The sequence below is a fragment of the Gorilla gorilla genome, chromosome 15 (assembly GCF_029281585.2).
Source record: "Gorilla gorilla gorilla isolate KB3781 chromosome 15, NHGRI_mGorGor1-v2.1_pri, whole genome shotgun sequence".
Lineage (NCBI taxonomy): Eukaryota > Metazoa > Chordata > Mammalia > Primates > Hominidae > Gorilla > Gorilla gorilla.
This window is the reverse complement of record NC_073239.2, coordinates 37,366,201-37,386,181: the sequence shown is the minus strand read 5'-3', so window position 1 is coordinate 37,386,181 and position 19,981 is coordinate 37,366,201. Positions and strand designations below refer to the sequence as shown.

At 40.2% G+C, this 19,981-nt stretch overlaps 1 pseudogene; it reads right to left on the bottom strand.

Annotated features, from left to right (window-relative positions):
• LOC101148861 (uncharacterized) overlaps positions 1 to 18,625 on the bottom strand; it is a 38,490-nt pseudogene extending 19,865 nt beyond the window's left edge.
• Positions 18,626 to 19,981: the final 1,356 nt, after the last annotated feature.

Here is a 19,981-nt window from a genome sequence, read left to right as displayed (position 1 = left end):
CCCCCCACCCCACAACAGACCCAATGTGTGATGTTCCCCTTCCTGTGTCCAAGTGTTCTCTTTGTTCAATTCCCACCTATGAGTTAGAACATGTGGTGTTTGGTTTTTTGTCCTTGTGATAGTTTGCTGAGAATGACAGTTTCCAGCTTCATCCATGTCCCTACGAAGGACATGAACTCATAAATTTTATGGCTGCATAGTATTCCATGGTGTATATGTGCCACATTTTCTTAATCCGGTCTATCATTGTTGGACATCTGGATTGGTTCCAAGTCTTTGCTATTGTGAATAGTGCCGCAATAAACATATGTGTGTATGTGTCTTCATAGCAGCATGATTTATAATCCTTTGGGTATATACCCAGTAATGGGATGGCTGGGTCAAATGGTATTTCTAGTTCTAGATCCCTGAGGAATTGCCACACTGACTTCCACAATGGTTGAACTAGTTTACAGTCCCACCAACAGTGTAAAAGTGCTACTATTTCTCCACATCCTCTCCAGCACCTGTTGTTTCCTGACTTTGTAATGATCGCCATTCTAACTGGTGTGAGATGGTATCTCATTGTGGTTTTGATTTGCATTTCTCTGATAGCCAGTGATGATGAACATTTTTTCATGTGTCTTTTGGCTGCATAAATGTCTTCTTTTGAGAAGTGTCTGTTCGTATCCTTCACCCACTTGTTGATGGGGTTGTTTGTTTTTTTCTGGTAAATTTGAGTTCATTGTAGATTCTGGATATTAGCCCTTTGTCAGATGAGTAGATTACAAAAATTTCCTCCCATTCTGTAGGTTGCCTGTTCACTCTGATGGTAGCTTCTTTTGCTGTGCAGAAGCTCTTTAGTTTAATTAGATCCGATTTGTCAATTTTGGCTTTTGTTGCCATTGTTTTTGGTGTTTTTAAACATGAAGTCCTTGCCCATGCCTATGTCCTGAATGGTACTGCCTAGGTTTTCTTCTAGGGTTTTTATGGTTTTGGGTCTAACATTTAAGTCTTTAATCCATCTTGAATTAATTTTTGTATAAGGTGTAAGGAAGGGATCCAGTTTCAGCTTTCTGCATATGGCTAGCTGGGCAATGTCAACTTTGTAAATTAACTGAGAACTGTCTCAGATTTTGAGGGTTCACAAACTATACTCCAAGGATATAGTAACCAAAACATCATAGGTCTGGTACAAAAACCATGACACAAAAGCCAATGGAACAGATTAGAGAAGGTTGTAGGCTGCACTCCTACAACCATCTGATCTTTGACAAAGTCTATAATTAGAAGCAATGGGAACAGACTCCCTATTCAATGAATGGTACTAGGATAACTGTTTAGCCATATTCAGAAGATTTAAAATGGACAACTTCCTTCCAACATATTAAAAAAATCAACTTAAGATGGATTAAAGACCTAAATGTAAAACCTAAAAGTATAAAAACCCTAGACAAAAGCCCAGAACATAATATTCTGGACATAGGCAATAACAAGGATTTTATGATCAAGTTTCCAATAGCTATTGCAACAAAAACATAAATAGACAAGTGGGACCTAAGTATACTAAGGAGATTATGTTCAACAAAAGAAACTATCAGCAGAGTAAACAGACAACCGACAAAATGGAAGAAAATATTTGCAAACTATGGATCTGACAAAGGTCTCATATCCAGAACCTGTAAGGAACTTAAAAAAATTTTTAAGCAAAAACTAAACAACCTCATTGAAAAATGGGCAAAGGACAAGAACACACACTTCTCAAAAAAGACATACATGCTGTTAACAAGAATATGAAAAAATGCTCCATTTTAAAAATCACTAATCATTAGAGAAATGCAAATGAAAACCACAATGAGATACCATTTCATACCAATCACAATGGCTACTAATAAAAAGTCAGAAAATAACAGATGTTGCTGAGGTTGCAGAGAAAAGGGAAATCTTGTACACTTCCGTTAGGAATGTAAATTAATTCAGCCATTGTATAAAGCAGTGTGAAGATTTCTCAAAAAACTTAAACAGAACTACCATTTGGCGCAGCAATCTCATTACTGGGCACATACACAAAGAAATATGAATTGTTCTACCAAATGACACATGTACTTGTATGATTATCACAGCACTATTAACAGTAGCAAAAACATGGAACCAACCTAGAGGCTCATCAGTGGTGGACTAGAAAACAAAAATGTGTACCGCCTGACGTGGTTGCTCACGCCTGTATTCCCAGCACTTTGGGAGGCCGAGATGGGTGGATCATTTGATATTAGGAGTTTGAGAAAAGCCTGGCCAACATGGTGAAACACCATCTCTACTAAAAATACAAAAATTAGCCAGGCATGGTGGTACATGCCTGTAGACCCAGCTACTTGGGAAACTGAGGTGGCAGAATAGCTTGAACCTGGGAGGCGAAGGTTGCAGTGGGCCCAGATTATGCCACAGCACTCCAGCCTGGGTGTCAGAGTGAGACTCTATCTCAAAAAGAAAAAAAATTGGTACATATACACCATGAAATACCACGTAGCAACAAAAAAACAATAAATGTATGGCTTTTGCAACAAAATGGATGTAGCTGGAGGCTACATCCCACAAATTAAGCAGATTAACACAAAAACAGAAAAAGAAAGCATATATTATCACCTATAAATGAGAGATAAACATTGGCTCCACATGGTCCAAAACAAGGACCAATAGATACTAGGGCCTGTGTGAGGGTAGAGGGTGAAAAATCGGTGAAGATTGAAAAATTACTTATGCCTATCAGGTACTATGCTCACTACCTCAGTGACTAAATTATTTTTTCCATGAAACCCCAGCAACATGCAATTTACCTACATAACAAAGCTGCACGTGTACCCCCTGAACCTAAAATATAAATTAAAAAAGAAAAAAATGAATATCAACAAGATACTTAGTAAACACACAAGTGTTTGGAAATAAAACAACAAACTTCTAAATAATTCACAAAGAAACATCAAAATAAAACTTAGAATACATTTTGAATTGAAAGATAAACATCTGAAGTGCTGAAAGAATAGAGATGGCTTTAGTCTCAAAACTTACATATAAAAACATTGAAATTTCAATCAGATGGCAATTGGTATGTGATTTGATAATCTACTTTAAAGTTTATACAAAACTGAGAACCCGGTTAGGTGCGGTGGCTCACGCCTGTAATCCCAGGACTTTGGGAATCAGAGGTGGGTGCAACACGAGGTCAGGAGTTCAAGACCAGCCTGGCCAAGATGGTGAAACCCTGTCTCTACTAAAAATAAAAAAATTAGCCAGGCGTGGTGATGGATGCCTGTAATCCTGGCTACTCAGGAGCCTGAGGCAGGAGAATCAATTGAACCAGGGAGGCAGAGGTTGCAGAGAGCCAAGATCATGCCACTGCACTCTAGCCTGGGTGAGAGAGCAAGGCTTCATCTCCAAAAGAAAAAAAAAAATTGAGAACCCAGATAAAAATAGCTAACTTTCTTCTCCAAAAGAAAAAAGAATGACAGTGAGTAGAGGTCTGCTTCTATTGGCTATCAGATAATCTTATAACCCTGCAGTACTGTGATGGTACGAAGCACATCCACAGCAGTAGTATGACCGCCAGGTATCAAATAGACAAGAACTTCAGAGAAGACAAATGTAACATTTGAAATCAGTAGAAAGAAGTATTACTTTGAGAAAGTTGGTTATTATTTGGAATTTGAAGAAATAAACAATAAATTTCAAATAACTTAAAGAATGAAATAAAAAATAAAATTAATACTACAAGGAAGTTTTTAAAATATTCATGCCTTTTCCTCATGACATGAAATATAAATATCATGAAGTAAAAGACAAATTTTACTAACTAAACAAACTCATTTTTAGCAAACAATTGATAAATACCATTGAGACAAATAACAAATTAGAAGAAAATATTTACATGGTATATATAACAAAAAAATGGATATTCAGAATGTATAGAGATTATCAAATAATAAAGAACTTGCAAATCCCAGTGGGAAAATGAGCAAAGAATATAAAGAGGAATTACACAGAAGAAAAAGTATGCTATGTATTAACAAATGAAAAGTTGCTTCATCTGTGTAATGGCCAAAATGTATGTTAAAATATAAGACAGCATTTCTCCCATCTCATTGGTAAAATAAAAAATACATATGCACTTCATAAATTCATATGTCACTTCAGCATTTTTACAGTTAATATCACTTTTGTTATTCTTAAAAAGTTGAAAAATTAAATGAGTTAAAAGCAGTATGAGAGAAATTATTGCAAATATGTGTATAATATTGTTAGGAGAAACCCAAGTAAGACCCCAGAGGTGTAAGTTTAAATTGAAGACTAATCAGTTTATATATATAATAATTTAAAAATATTCTGTGCATTATAAAACTCACAAAAGAATTAAAAGGCAAAAAAATCAAGAAAAAATAATTTCAAAATAAATGCCACAACACAGCTTCCTGTGGTCAAGATTTCTCTCCATTCTACTTTGACGTCTAAATAGATTTTTGGGCATCTAGACTAATATTGGGTTTGTATACTCCCAGAAAATTCAAGACTACTAAATGCACCCAACCTTACAACCCCGAAGCATATTATCACATAGGGGTCTTGTGTAGTTTGCTAAAATGTAATGTACTACCCGTCACAGAATGAGCACTTAACTGATGTTGGGTGTGATGTAGCATAGTAGCAAAAAACTTTAGAATTAGGCCACAATGTTTTTAAGGGCTTTGCACGACCCATTATTTTTTGGCACTTAATTTAAAAAAATCTGCATGTTTATTTTAATTTTGTCATTACTTGCCATTGTATCCATCTCAGGACACTGATCAAATAATCACAAAAATCACAGAGATGATACTCTGCTAATTAAGAAAGTTTTCTTTTTTTCTTTGTGAAACCATTCTTCATTTTTTTTTTTGGTATTTAGAAATAATTTCTAGTGCTAATTTATTTTTAGTGACATTTTGCACAGACTCTCCAAATAAAAAACCAAGAATGACCAATTTTATTGGGAAAATACTAAATGTAACAAACTTTATTTTTTGGTAAGTGAAGACTATTTTTCTAATTTTGCTTAAAAATTTTAGGTTTAGCCTTAGGTAATAAAGTTAATAGAGAGAATGTTTACTACCATGCATAAATTCAAAAGACTTGTTAGTTTAGATTGTCAATTTAATGTTGAACAAAGTTGCTTGAAATTTTCAGATAAAATAACTTTAGGTAAGCTTAAGAAAAGTTTGATTGCATTTTGTTTATAATCTTGTACTTCTATTTTCATTCTGATTTAGTAGGCTGCACATTTTAAAAAAAAAATTCAGGTGGATTGTGGCCATTCCTTTTCCTCTTAAGTCTTATTTGATTGTTCTTCCAGAACAAATATTAACATTTGCAGTCCTGCATCTGGATCAAGCAGTTTGGTTAGAGAAATTTAAACCTTTAAATCACAAAACAGCTTATTTTCAATTGTCATAGCTGACACTGAATCTATGCCTAATGGTGTAAGCAATGTGGATACTGGAATGTCTCTGAGTTTTATTTTAATAAATTTACTAGCTAAATAAGTGATGTAATCATCTGTTGATGTCTGAGATGAAGAGTGAGTAAAAACCACATAAAAATCTTCCATAAAACTAAATTTATCTTGGAATTCTTTGTAAAAATAATTTCTGTGAGATGGAACTTTGGAAAGTTTTCCTGTAATTTCTTGAAATCAAATTTAACAGTGCATGGTAGTCTGACCATTCTGCATTCTCCTTTCTGTATGAAAAACATCACTATTTCAAGGCCAGAGAGCCCCCTTTACATGGCTTGTTAAGAATTCTTCAAAATCCAGCATGATTCAAGATACTGATGGATTTTGGGTATTTGAAGAGAATTCCTCTGGTGGCTAAAATGCTTTGAAGATCATTTGTGCAGCAGTCACTCAAGATGAAAGGCTCCCTAGTTAATTGTCCAGTGAGATTACAGTTCCTGTGACAGTGGCAGAAGAAGTCCAGCAAGGAGTTAGCAGCAGCCTAGTTGGCTTTTGTTGCATTCTCAATGAAAGCAGAAACTAATGAATAGCACTCAAAGTAATCAAGTTCCTGCTTTCTTGTCAAAAAGTGAAGATGTACTGCTCCAGCTACTTTGGGGCTTAACACTTTCTCCAGTTAAGAAGAGATGTTGAGAGCTTCTAGGAACCCATCATCCAAGACTGCAGCACTAAAAAAACACACCTGAGATTTTACTCTACGAAGTTATTTTCTATTAAATTCACTGCCTTTTTCACATCAGAGTGAATAATGACAAAACATTGTAGCTTGTTCATTTTGCACTCTTCATTCTGATTTTGCAGCAACTTGCATTCCTTTCAACTGCTCTTAAGTTAAAATTTCTCAATGAAGTAATCACAACAGAACTATCTCCTTGGACAGTTTGGAGTTTCCTGAAAAAAACAGATATACCACCATATGATCCAAAAATCCCACTGCTTGGCATATACCCAAAAGAAAGGAAATGAGTATATCAAAGAGATTTCTGCACTCCTAGGTTTGCTGCAGCACTGTTTACAATTACTAATATTTGAAAGCAACCTAAGTGTCCATCAACAGATGAATGAAGAAAATGTGGTACATATACACAGTGGAGTACTATTCAGCCATAAAAATGAAAGCCTGTCATTTGCAACAACATGGATGGAACTGAAGATGATTATGTCAAGAAAAATAAGCCAGGCACAGAAATACAAACATCATGTGTTCTCGCTTATTTCCAGGATCTAAAAATAAAAACAATTAAACTCATGGACATAGAGAGTAGAAGGATGATTACCAGAGCTTGGGAAGGGTAGTGAGAGAGTGAGGGGGAGGCAGGAATTGTTAATGGATACAAAAAACAAAAAAGAAATAATATATAATAAAAACCTACTATTTGATAGCAAACCCAGGTGACTATAGTCAATAATAACTTAATCATATATTTGAAAATAACATAAAGAGTATAATTGGAATATTTGTAACTCAAAGAATCACTGAGGGGATACCCCATTCTCTAGGATGTGCTTTTTTTCACATTGAATGCCCGTGTCAAAACATCTCATGTACTCCATAAATACTATGTACCCACAAAAATTAAAAATAAAATACAAAAAAGAACCATCTTCTCTCTGTGTAACAAATACTATAGTTTCAAATCCAAGGCTAGAGAGCTGCCCTGAAATAACATACACTCTTTTGACTTGAAGAGTTTTCTCTTTGCTCTATACATACGTATTTGTAGAAGTTAACATTCTGGAACACTGACTTCCAACACAGCAAGAGGGACAGCCACATATGTAAAATACAATGACAGAGCAGGACTCACAAGTGCATTCTGCTGAAAATGTGAGCAAGCCAAATTCAAATTATTTTTCAAACTCATTGATTTTAGCTACTGAAAGGTCTATAGGACATTATCAGACAGAGTTTTTGTAGAACCTAAGATTTAGAAAGTGAACTTGAATGTGACTGTGATCATTATGCAACAACTGCTGTAAAAACTCATGTTGGTGTTGGCCACATAGGACTACAACACTCTTGTGTTGCCTTGACAAGCTCCTCTAAACGTGGCAGTAAACTTAGTGCCTTTCAGTATTCTCCTTTTTCCCATAGACTCACAGACAGCGAGAGACACCTGGCTCCCCCACATCACTTCCTTAGCAGCCAAGAACAGCATGTCACCCAGAATGAATTCTGGCTGTGGCAGAAAATGGCCCACATAGAGAGATGTCTGGCATTTGGTAGTACCTGGGTGAGAGCTTTCCAAGCTCTTATGAAGTATACAATGCATAAGGTCCATTTCTAAATACTAAAAATATCTTGCTGTGAAAGCACATAAAGTCCATAGTTAAGATGATGATGCCATGCAGAAAAACACGTGGCAATGTAACCACCAGTCTTTACTTTTTCAATGGCCTTGCACATGGCTGTTACTGTACTGCTGAAGTCCAGCGTCAGCAGTTTATGTTTCCCCATTGTGTCATCAGCCCAATGCAAAGTACCATCAAAATAACACCTGGAGGTGCTAACAGGAAAATAATCTGAGTAAATCCACACTTGCTGTCTCAACTTCCAAAGATTGGTCATCTAACAGTGTGTTTCTGTCTTTCTATCTTGGCTGCCACCTTTACTACACTGTAGGGGTCTGAGGTTTGTAGAGTGGATATCGCAGAGTTCTGGTTGTCCTTGTGAGGTTTGATATGATAAACTTTTTAAAAGAAAGTATGCCTGATTACAGAAATGAGTATTGTCCCGACAATCCACATAGAATTCTGGGGCATTCTTCTCTTTACATTCAATAATAGCTTCCGCTAAACTTGTAATGTTCTGTGGGAATGTATCACTTCTTCACCTTCTTGCTCACTTCCCACCTTCTTGCTCAGAGCTCCAATGGGCTCAGAGCAATGTTTGGAGTGCCAATCACCCAGAGCTCAATCTTGCTCTGAGCATCATCTTCTCTGAGCTCCATCTTACACTGAGAAGCACCTGCTGCAAGCTCCATCTTGCTTGGAGCTCCTTCTTGCTCCAAGCTCTATCTATTCCAAGCTCCATCTTGCTCAGAGCTCCATCTGCTCCAAGCTCCATCTTGCTCGAAGTGCCAATCGCTCCAAGCACTATCTTGCTGTGAGCAACATCTGCATAGACATTCATCTTACTCAGAGCTCCATCTAGTCAGAGATCCATCCACTTTGAGCTCCATCTTGCTAGGAGTTCCAATCACTCCAAGCCCCATCTTGCTGGGAGCTCCAATCACTTCTAGCTCCATTTTGCTCTGAGCACCATGTGGACAGAGCTCATCTTACTCTGAGCTACATGTGCTCTGAGCTCTACCTTGCTTGGAGCTGTAATCACTGTGGGCTCCATTTTGCTCTGAGCTCCAACTAAAACCAAGCAACATCTCCTCCAAACTCCATCTTGCTTAGAGCTCCTTTTTTGCTCAGAGCTCTGTCTGCTCTGAGCTGCATCTTGCTCAGAGCTCCAATTGCTCAGAGCAATGTTCAGAGTGCCAATCACTCTGAGCTCCCTCTTGCTCTGAGTACCATCTGCTCTGAGCTCCATCTTATACCAGCAACATCTGCTCCAAGTTCCATTTTGTTTGGAGCTCCTTCTTGCTCAGAGGTCTATCTGATCTGAGCTCCATCTGGTTCAGAGATCCAATAACTCCAAGCTCCATCTTGCTCTGAGCTCCGAACCAGATGGAGCTCAGATCAGATAGACCTCTGAGCAAGAAGGAGCTCCAAACAAAATGGAACTTGGAGCTCCATTTTGTTCTGAGCATCATGTGTTCGAAGCTCCATCTTACTGTAAGCAGCATGTTCTCTGAGCTCCATCTACTCCCAGCTCCATCTTGCTTAGAGCTTCCATCACTCTGAGCTCCACTTTGCTCAGAGCTCTGAGCAAAGTGGAGCTCAGAGTGATGGAAGCTCTAAGCAAGATGGAGCTGGGAGTAGATGGAGCTCCATTTACTCAGAGCTCCATTTGCTCCAAGCTCCATCTTTCTCAGAGCTCCAATCCCTCCAAACTCCATCTTGCTCTGAGTACCCTCTGCTCAGAGCTCCATATTCTCGGAGCTGCATCTTCTAGCTCCATCTTGCTGATATCTCCAATCACTTCCAGCTCCATTTTGTTCTGAGCATCATGTGCTCGAAGCTCCATCTTACTGTAAGCAGCATGTTCTCTGAGCTCCATCTGTTCTGAACTCCATCTGAAACTGAGGAACGTTTGCCCCAAGCTCCATCTTGCTTAGAGCTCCTTCTTGCTCCGAACTTCATTTGCTCCAAGCTCCATCTGCTCCGAGCTCCATCTTGCTGAGAGCTCCAATTACTTCCAGCTTCATTTTGCTCTGAACACCATCTGCTCAAGCTACATCTTACTGTGAGCAACATGTTTTCTGAGCTACATCTTGCTCAGAGCTGCATCTGCTCCAAGCCCCATTGTGCTCGAAGCTCTAATCACTCCGAGGCTGATCTTGCTCTGATCACTATCTGCTCAGAGTTCCAATCCTCCAGAGTAAAGTTTTTAAGTTCCAATCGTTTCAAGCTCCATGTTGTTACGAGCATCTGCTCTGAGCTCCATCTTACACCGAGCAACATCTGCTCCAAGTTCCATCTTGGTTGGAGCTCCTTTTTGTTCAGAGCTCTATCTGCTCCAAGCTCAATATTCTCTGAGCTCCATCTTGCTTGGAGCTCTAATCATTCTGAGCTCCATCATGCTCTGAGCACCATCTGCTCTGAGCTCCATCTGAAAATGAGCAACATTTGCACCAAGCTCCATCTTGCTTAGATCTCCTTATTGTTCAGAGTTTCATCTGCTCTGAGCACCATCTTGTTCAGAGATCCATCTTGCTCAGAGCTCCATCTTGCTCAGAGTTCCAACTGCTCAGAGAACTGTTGAGAGTTCCAACGACTCCAAGCTTTATCTTACTCTGAGCTCCATCTTACACAGAGGAACATCGGCTCCAAGCTCCATCTTGCTTGGAGCTCCTTCTTGTTTGAGCTATATTTGCTCTGAGCTGGACACTCCATGCTCCATGGTGCTCTGAGTTCCATCTGCTAAGAGCTCCATCTGCTCCAAGCTCCATCTTGCTTGGAGCTCCAATCACTCCAAGCTCCATCTTGCTCTGAGCACCATCTGTTCTGAGCTCCACCTTGCTCAGAGCCCCAGTCACTCCTAGCTCCATCTGGCTCTGAGTACCATCTGCTCGGAGCTCCAACTTGCTCTGAGACCACAGGCTTGGTGCTCCATCATACTCTGAGAAACATCTGCTCCGAGCTTCATATTAATCGGAGCTCCATCTCACCTGGAGCTCCATCTGCTCTGAGCTCCATCAAGCTTGGAGCTCATCTTGCTCAGAGGTCCACCTTGCTTTGAGAACCATCTGCTCCATGTATGGTTATAGCAGCACTATTCACAATGGTAAAGACCTGGAACCAACCCATATGCCCATCAATGATAGACTGGAAAAATAAAATGTACTACATATACATCATGGAATACTACACAGCCATAAAAAGGTATGAGATCAAGTCCTCTGCAGGGACAGGGATGAAGCTGGAAGCCATCATCCTCAGCAAGCTAACACAGGAACAGAAAACCAAACACTGCATGTTCTCGCTCGTAAGTGGGAGCTGAACAATGAGAACACATTTTAATACTATTATGCCCTCTGAAAATGGTCTCTGTTTCTCTTAACAAAGGATATTTATACTTTGTAATTTTTTTCTCTCTAAAGGATTGTGGCTTCCTCTGTCTGTGCCAGACTAGGGTACAGGTTGACTACCTCACTTTGAAATGACCCACCCCATGTCCGTCCGCACATGGTTGGTCCCTCCTGTAAACTGTTTGTTCACAGACTGTTACCACCTGTGGGTCATTTGACGGGAGGTGACCTCACATAGCAATGCACCAGGCAAATCACCAACTGAAAGAATCACTGAAACAACATGTGTCTGCTTATTTCAAAGAATGAATAGGAGTCAGTTGAAGGTGATTAAGTCAGCAACATCTTAAGGTGATAAGATGTCAGTAACATCTTAGATGACCAAGAATAATCTTGTGGGCCCCAAGAACATATGACAATATGGACTACGCCAGCAAAAATCTCACCCATCAGACAACAGCAAATGACACTGTGGCTCAAATGTTAAATGTCCTCTCTTGATGTGTGAAAGCACATGACCAGCAGGAGGCACAAACATCAGGGAGACAAAGGCTTTGTTGCATATCTGTGGACTTCAGTCTCCAGTGAGACACTCAGAGCCTACATCTCCTCTGTTACCACTGCTGTTTTTATTGCACAGAACATTTCCATATATGTTTCATTCTACAAGAAACGTTTCGACAAACATACATCTGATAAAAGGCTGTCTTCAAAATGTCTAAGCAACTAACACTACTTACTAGCAAAAACACAAAAGAGAAACTAATAACCAAACAAAACCTGAATAGACATTTCTACAAAAAAGACATAACATTGAAAACAAGTTTTAAAAACTTGAATAACATCACAAACCATGAGAAAGATATAAATCAAAACAACACATATATCTCACTATAATTCAAATGGATGTTATCAAGGTGATACAATATATTAAAAGAGACACAAATGCTGGTGGAAATTTCCAGAGAAAAACCCATTTGGTAAGAATGTTAATTAGTATACAGCTGGGCACGGTGGCTCACGCCTGTAATCCCAGCACTTTGGGAGGCCGAGGCCGGCAGATCACGAGTTCAGGAGATCGAGACCACCCTGGCTAACACGGTGAAACCCCGTCTCTACTAAAAGTACAAAAAATTAGCTGGGCATGGTGGTGGGTGCCTGTAATCCCAGCTACTCAGGAGTCTGAGGCAGGAGAATGGCGTGAACCCAGGAAGCAGAGCTTGCAGTGAGCTGAGATCATGCCACTGTACTCCAGCCTGGGCAATACAGCGAGACTCCATCCAAAAAAAAAAAGAATGTTAATTAGTATACATACTACAGAAACCAGTGGGAGGTTCCTCCAAAAATTAAACCTACAACTACCACTTCATCTAACAATTCTACTACTAAGTATACTTTCAGTGCCAAAGAAATCAGTTTACGCAAGAGGTATCAGCCATCCTATGTGGACTGCAGCACTATTCACAATCGCCAAGATAAGGAATAAACTTACCTGCCCATCCACAGATGAAGGGATAAAGTAACTGTGGTGGACATACACAAAAAGAATAGTCTTCAGCCAGAAAATCAGAATGAAATTTCATCATTTGGAGCCATACTGTTGAACCTGGAGGACAGCATGGTAAATGACCTAAACCAGGTAGAGAAAGAAAAACATTGCCACATCTCACTCATGTAGAACCCAAAATAAAAGGCTTTATTGCAACAGATCTAGAGAGCGCAACAGTGGTTTCCAGAGATTGGAAGGAAGCAGGGGCATGGGCAGGGATCAGAAATAGGTACAAAATTACACTTAGATGAGAGGAATGAATTGCTCCTGTCTGTTCCACAGCACTGTGACCAGAGGTTAACAAACCATCACAGCTTTTTCACAAAATCTGGAAAAGAAGATTCCAAATGTTTTCACCACAAATAAATTAACAACTGTTTGTGATAACAGAGACTCTAAATATCCTGATTTTAACATTCCTCTGTGTCTGCATTAAGCAAAATGCCCCACTCTAACTCCCCCCATTGTATACCTTTACTATATGGCCAACCTTTTAAAAAATATGTAAATATGCAATGCTAAAATTCATGCAGACCACAAAACACCCTGAATTTCTAAAGCAATCCTGAGAAGTCCACACTACATTGGTTGTGTCACACTTCCCGATTTTAATTTTCATTGAAAAGCTAGGGACCCCATTTCACACAGAGCAGTGGAACAGATTAGAGGACCCAGATGTAAACCCACACCCCTAACACCATCTGATCTTCAAAAAAATCCACAAAAATAAGCTTTGGAGAAAGGACTCCCTCCTCTCAATAGATGGTGCCAGGATAAAGTGCTAGCCAGTTGCAGAAGAAAAACAGTGGGCCCCTGTGTCTCACCCTGCACAGAAATTAACTCAAGATGAATGAAAGATGTAAACACAAGACCTCAAACTATGAAAAGCCTGCAAGAGAACTTGGAAATACCCTTCTTGACAGAGGATTTGGCAGAGCATGGCTATGCCTAAGTCCCCAAAAGCAAGTGCAACTAAAACAATTATTGACAAGTGGGGCCTAATATACAAAAGAGCTGCTGCACAGCAGAAGCAATTACCAACACAGTAAACAGACAGCCTACACAATGGGAGAAAATGTTCCCACATACGCATCTGATGAAGTCTAATATCCAGGATCTACCTCAAATACATTAAGCAAATAAATCAGAAAAACAAAAACTCAATGAAGAAAGGGTAAGGGGCATGAAAACATGCATCTCAAAAGAAGGTTTACAGCAACCAACAGACAAGATATCATTTCTTTACCTCAGGAATCATCAGAGAAATGCAAAGCAAAAGGCCCATGAGATAGTATTTCACACATTCTGATGAATGACAATTATGACACAGTCCACAAGAATGAACACCAGCAAGGCAGAGGAGGAGGGATGCTGGTCTGCTGTTGGTGGAAATGCAAACTAGTTCGGACACCATGGAAAGCAATGTGGGGATTTCTCAAATAACTTTCTCGACATCACTAAACCTCACAAAAAGATGTCCATGAAAACCACACTAAGATTCCATCTCATTCCACTCAGAATGAGTACTACCAAAAACAAAACACAAATTTTTGAAGGTGACATCCAGTGTAGACTTACAGAAAGGTAACCTCTTAAACACTATTGGTGAGGATGTAAATTAGTATACACACTATAAAAAACAGCTAGAGGTTTCTGAAAAAATTCACAGTACAACTACCATGTCAGCTAACAGCCCCACCACTGGTTCCACATTTAAAGCAGTTGAAGTCCCTAGGTTGAAGAGAGCTATCTGCCTTCCCACGGGTACTAAAGCACTCTTAACTGTGGCCAAGGTAGAGAACCAACCCACCTGTTCAAACACAGCTGCAGGGATGAGGAAACTGCTGTACAGATACACCACGGAATATGTTTCAGCCATAAACCTTTGGGAAATCCTGCCATCTCCAGCCACATGAAGAAACCTGAAGAACATGAGGTTCAAAGAATAAGGCTGGTAGAGAAAGTCCCATGCCACGTGATCTCAGGCATGCAGACTGAAGAAAGCTTTATCTTCTAGAAGTGGAAAGTTCAATAAGGCTTACCAGAGGCTGCTGGGGAAGTGGAGGCAGTCTCAGAAGGAATCAGTGATGGGTACAAAGTTACTCTCAGATGAGACTGATCAGTTCTGGCCTTCTATTCCACAGCAGGGTGACTAGCCTTAACACAAATGTATCATATGTTTCAAAGTAGCTAGAAGGAAAGATTCTGAATGTTGTTACCACGAAAAAATAATAACTATATGAGATGAAGAGATGCTAAATAACCTGATTTTATCATTACTCAACATATACACGTATCAAAATCTTCCTTGTACCTTTTAATTGTATACATTTAGTATATGACAAATAGTGTTTTAAGAAATATAAAGAAACAATGCCAAAATTTATGTGGAAATGTGAAACACCCTGAATTTCCAAAGTTATTCTGAGAAATACAAACCATATGGGATGCGTCATATTCCCTGAGTTCTAATTAAATGAAAATCTGTAGTTAACAAACCCATATGTTACTGGCGTACACAGAGAAACACAGACCAGTGAGCAAAATGAATGTGCTCAATAATAAACAAAAATTTATATGGAATGAACACATTTTTCAAAACACCACCAAAATGACACAACGGGGAAGATTTCCAAAACTAGATATCCATATGCAAAAGAATAATACAGGACTCTTATGGTACTAGATACACAATAATCAACTCGAAACGATTAAAGATTATACACAAAACTTGCAACCATAAAGCTCCTATAAAGACAACCTCAGGTGTGCGTATATTTAGGGCAAGTTGGATGTATGCTCAGGGTTCGCAAAAAGTAAACAAAAATACAAGGGAAAAAAATTATTGACAATGAACTGCTTTGGTAGTGATTTGTGATTTTGTTTTTTCTTGATTAGTAACCAACAGCACAGCCACCAAGAAATTATGCACATGTGGGACCACGTCAAGCTGAAGCGTTTGTGCCCAACAAAGGAAACAATAAAGAAAATAAAAAGGCACACTAAAAATTACAAGTTTGGGATAAGGGATTATTTTTGAAAAGGTACAAGCGAGTCATACTACCAGCTGGCAAGAAAAAAAAACAAAACAACAGAACAATTGCCAGACAAAAACTGGGCAAATAACCGGATTAGATATTTTTCCAAAGAAGACAGGAAACTGACCCAATGTCTACAAAAACGTGGTTAACATTACTACTCATGAGAAAAATGCAGATCAAAACCACACTCAGATCTTATCTCACTCCAATAGAATGAACATTACAAAAAGATCAAAATATTTAAAAAGACAATTCCTGGTATGAATTTCCAGAAAGGGGAACTGTTTGTGGAAACATAAATTAGTATTAACACTATAAAAAACAGTTGGAGGTCTTGCAAAGAATAGGAAAAAAAGAAATACCATATCATCTAGCAGTCCCATTACTGGGTATAAATTCAACCTACCTGTTCATCCACAGATAAAGAGATCAAGAAACTCTCATATACATACACTAGGAAATATTCTCCAGCCATCAAAATAATGAAACAGTGTCATTTAGAGCAACCCAGATGAACCTGGAACACATTATGTTAAATGTAATGAGCTAGGCCTAGAAAGACAAACACTGCATGATACCACTCATGTGAAATCTTAAGATGTTTATCTTAATGAAGTAGAAAGCACAATATTGGTTACCAGAGTTTGGGAGATAGAGGGGGAATGGGGAAGGATTGATTATGGAAACAAAGTTATCCTAACATTAAAGGAATAAATCTGAAGTTCTCCTCCTCAGCCTGGTGACTGGAGTTAACAATATCATATTTTTCTAGAGCAAGAAGGGAGAATTTTGAATGTTCTCCCCACACACACACACACACAAAAATGCCTGGACGAGCAAATAGAGATCCTAAGTACCCTGATTTGATCATTACCCAATCTATATGTATGAAAGTGTACCCCTAATTATGGACCTTTATGTTGTGAAAAAAAGTTAATAGAAATAAATAGGTATTGCTAAAAATCACAGGAAACCACAAAAGCAATGAATGTCTAAAGGAATCCTCAGAAATACAAAGTGAAGACCCACAATCCTCAATATCAAATTACACTGCCAAGTTGTAGTTATACAGCTGATATATGATACTTGCATAAACTATGGACAAAAACAGGGAGAACAAAAACATGATCAACACAAATATGGACACAGTCAACTGACTTTGATAAAGAACACTGCAATGTGGAAGGCAGAGAATGAATACCTTTGAGAAAAATGATATTCAGATGCAGAAGCGAGAAATAGGACCTTATTTTACATGATGTATGAAAATGAACACCCCCTCCCCCAAATTGAAGGCAAAACAAAAGACCATAAACCACAAAATGTTTTTAACTAAAACACAGGATGAGCATATATTTTGGGTCACTTGAATCTCTGCTCACCTTTGCAAAGAGGAAAATAAACAAACACCCTAGAAGAAAAACCTCATTGACAATTAAATGCTTTGTCACTGATATATATTTTCTTATATGGGTGACAAAAATTACATGCATGAAACGCAAAAATAAATATATGGGACTATGTCAACATGAAAAGTTTCTGCACATCAAAGAAAACTACTTTCCAAATTAAAAAGCATCCTATAGATTAGGCAAAAATTTCAGGCAATCATGTAATTCACGAGGAGTTGTCATCTAACATGTACACAAAAAACACTACAAAGTAGCAAAAGCATCCAATCTAATATTTTGCAAAGAACCTGAACAGACAATTCTGCACAGCCATAAAATCGAACAACAAATAAGAGATAAGGTCCTCAAAATAAACTATTCATTAGAAAACTGTAATTCAAAACCACACATAGATAATCTCACACTTACTGAATATTCCTAGATTTTTTATAAAAAAAATAAGAGGGGCTGGGAATGGTGTCTCATGCCTGTAATCTCTGCACTTTGCGAGGCCGAGGCAGGTGGATCACCTGAGGTCAGGAGTTTGAGACCAGCCTGACCAATATCGTGAAACCCCATCTCTACTAAAAATACAAAAATTAGCTGGGCATGGTGGCGGCGCCTGTAGTCCCAGCTACTCCGGAGGCCGAGACAGGAGACTTGCTTAAAACCAGGCAGAGGTTGCAGTCTGCCGAGATGGCGCCACTGCACTCCAGCCTGGAAGACAGAGCAAGACTCCGTCTCAAAACAAAAACAAAACAAACCCCAAACCAAAAATAATACGAATGCGGGTGTGGTTTTGGAGAAAGGGAAACTCATACACTGTAGGTGGAAATGAAAATTAGGATACACACCATGGAAAACAGCTAAATAGCTGGAGACTCCTCAAAGAACTGAAACTACAGATGTCCCCTGCTCTAGCGAGGTCTCTTTTTAAAGGTGCTGAGGCATCAAAAATAATCCTAGACTCCAGCTCAGAGGCCCCTGAGGCTCGGAGGGACCCAGGTCCGGCGTTTCACCGCCGCTCTGGGCCAGGGCGCTCCTATACGCTGGACGCGGGTCGGACATTGGCATAGCCTTCCCGGCCGGGGTGCGGACGCTGCAGTAGCCAGGACCCCACAACCGCCCCCACGCGGAGGACTCGGGCCCAGATGCACACGAAGAAGTGAAAGCACGAAAACAGGGAGAGGCAGGGAAGGAGCCGGGAGGGTTCCCGGTGGGGTCCACGCCCCCGCCACTTACCGCGGAGACCTGCCTCCTACTCCACCATCACATGGAACCCACCACTGCTTCTCCGAAGCTCGCTCTGACCACGCCGCTGCTGCTGCAGGGGCCTCGCAGGAAGTGCAGTCTCAGCTTCCGTAGGGACACGCACGCTGGCAGCATCCCTCGTGCCAGGTTGAAGCTCCACCCCCTCTTAAAGGGACGCGGCTCGGACTTGACAGAAGCAGCTTTGGGTTGCAGCACAGGCTGAGCCTCTGCCCAGCCCCAGGGGACGACGAAAGACCCCTGGTCTCTCATCCTCCCCAGCTTTCGGGCCCTAGAAGTCGCAGGGACGCTCCCTGTGACCCCCTCCCCGAGATCCGCTCCCTTTGCCTAGGGAGCGCCCGGGACCTGCCCCTGCCCTCCTCTGGACCTCAGTTTCACCATCCGCAAAGGAAGCAGCCTCGCTGGAGCTCTGGGGTTCCTCAGGCTTGGCGTCTCAGGATCCAGGGTGTGCTCCCCTGCCCCTCTGCAGAGGGGGTCCAGAGAACCACAGAAAGCTGGGGGCTGGAGGGACAGTCCGGAGGGCAGCAGGGCCTCCCCGGCCTCACTGTCCGCATCTGTCATGTGGGAGCCCGGGGGCCTCGCTATGGCCCAGACACCCACAGCCTCACCAGGGCTGCCTGGGTCACCGGGCTCCCCAGGAGGCAGGCAGGGGCCCTGGGGTCCAGCGCTGCCCCCACCTCAACTCCATCCTGCGTCAGGGCCCGCGAGGGGCCCTGTGGACTGGACCCAGGCCCGCCCATTCCCAGGGAGAGGCTATTAATTATTGCCTCAATTTCAGAGCCTGTTATCGGTCTATTCAGAGATTCAACTTCTTCCTGGTTTAGTCTTGGGAGGGTGTATGTGTCAAGGAATTTATCCATTTCTTCTAGATTTTCTAGTTTATTTGCGTAGAGGTGTTTATAGTATTCTCTGATGATAGTTGGTATTTCTGTGGGATCAGTGGTGATATCCCCTTTATCTATTTTTATTGCATCTATTTGATTCTTCTCTCTTTTCTTCTTTATTAGTCTTGCTAGCGGTCTATCAATATTGTTGACCTTTTCAAAAAACCAGCTCCTGGATTCATTGATTTTTTTGAAGGGTTTTTTGTGTCTCTATTTCCTTCAGTTCTGCTCTGATCTTACTTATTTCTTGCCTTCTGCTGGCTTTTGAATGTGTTTGCTCTTGCTTCTCTAGTTCTTTTAATTGTGATGTTAGGGTGTCAATTTTAGATCTTTCCTGCTTTCTCTTGTGGGCATTTAGTGCTATAAATTTCCCTCTACACACTGCTTTAAATGTGTCCCAGAGATTCTGGTATGTTGTGTCTTTGTTCTCATTGGTTTCAAAGAACATCTTTATTTCTGTCTTCGTTTCGTTATGTACCCAGTAGTCATTGAGGAGCAGGTTGTTCGGTTTCCATGTAGTTGAGCGGTTTTGAGTGAGTTTCTTAATCCTGAGTTCTAATTTGATTGCACTGTGGTCTGAGAGACAGTTTGTTATAATTTCTGTTCTTTTACATTTGCTGATGAGTGCTTTACTTCCAACTATGTGGTCAGTTTTGGAATAGGTGTGGTGTGGTGCTGAAAAAA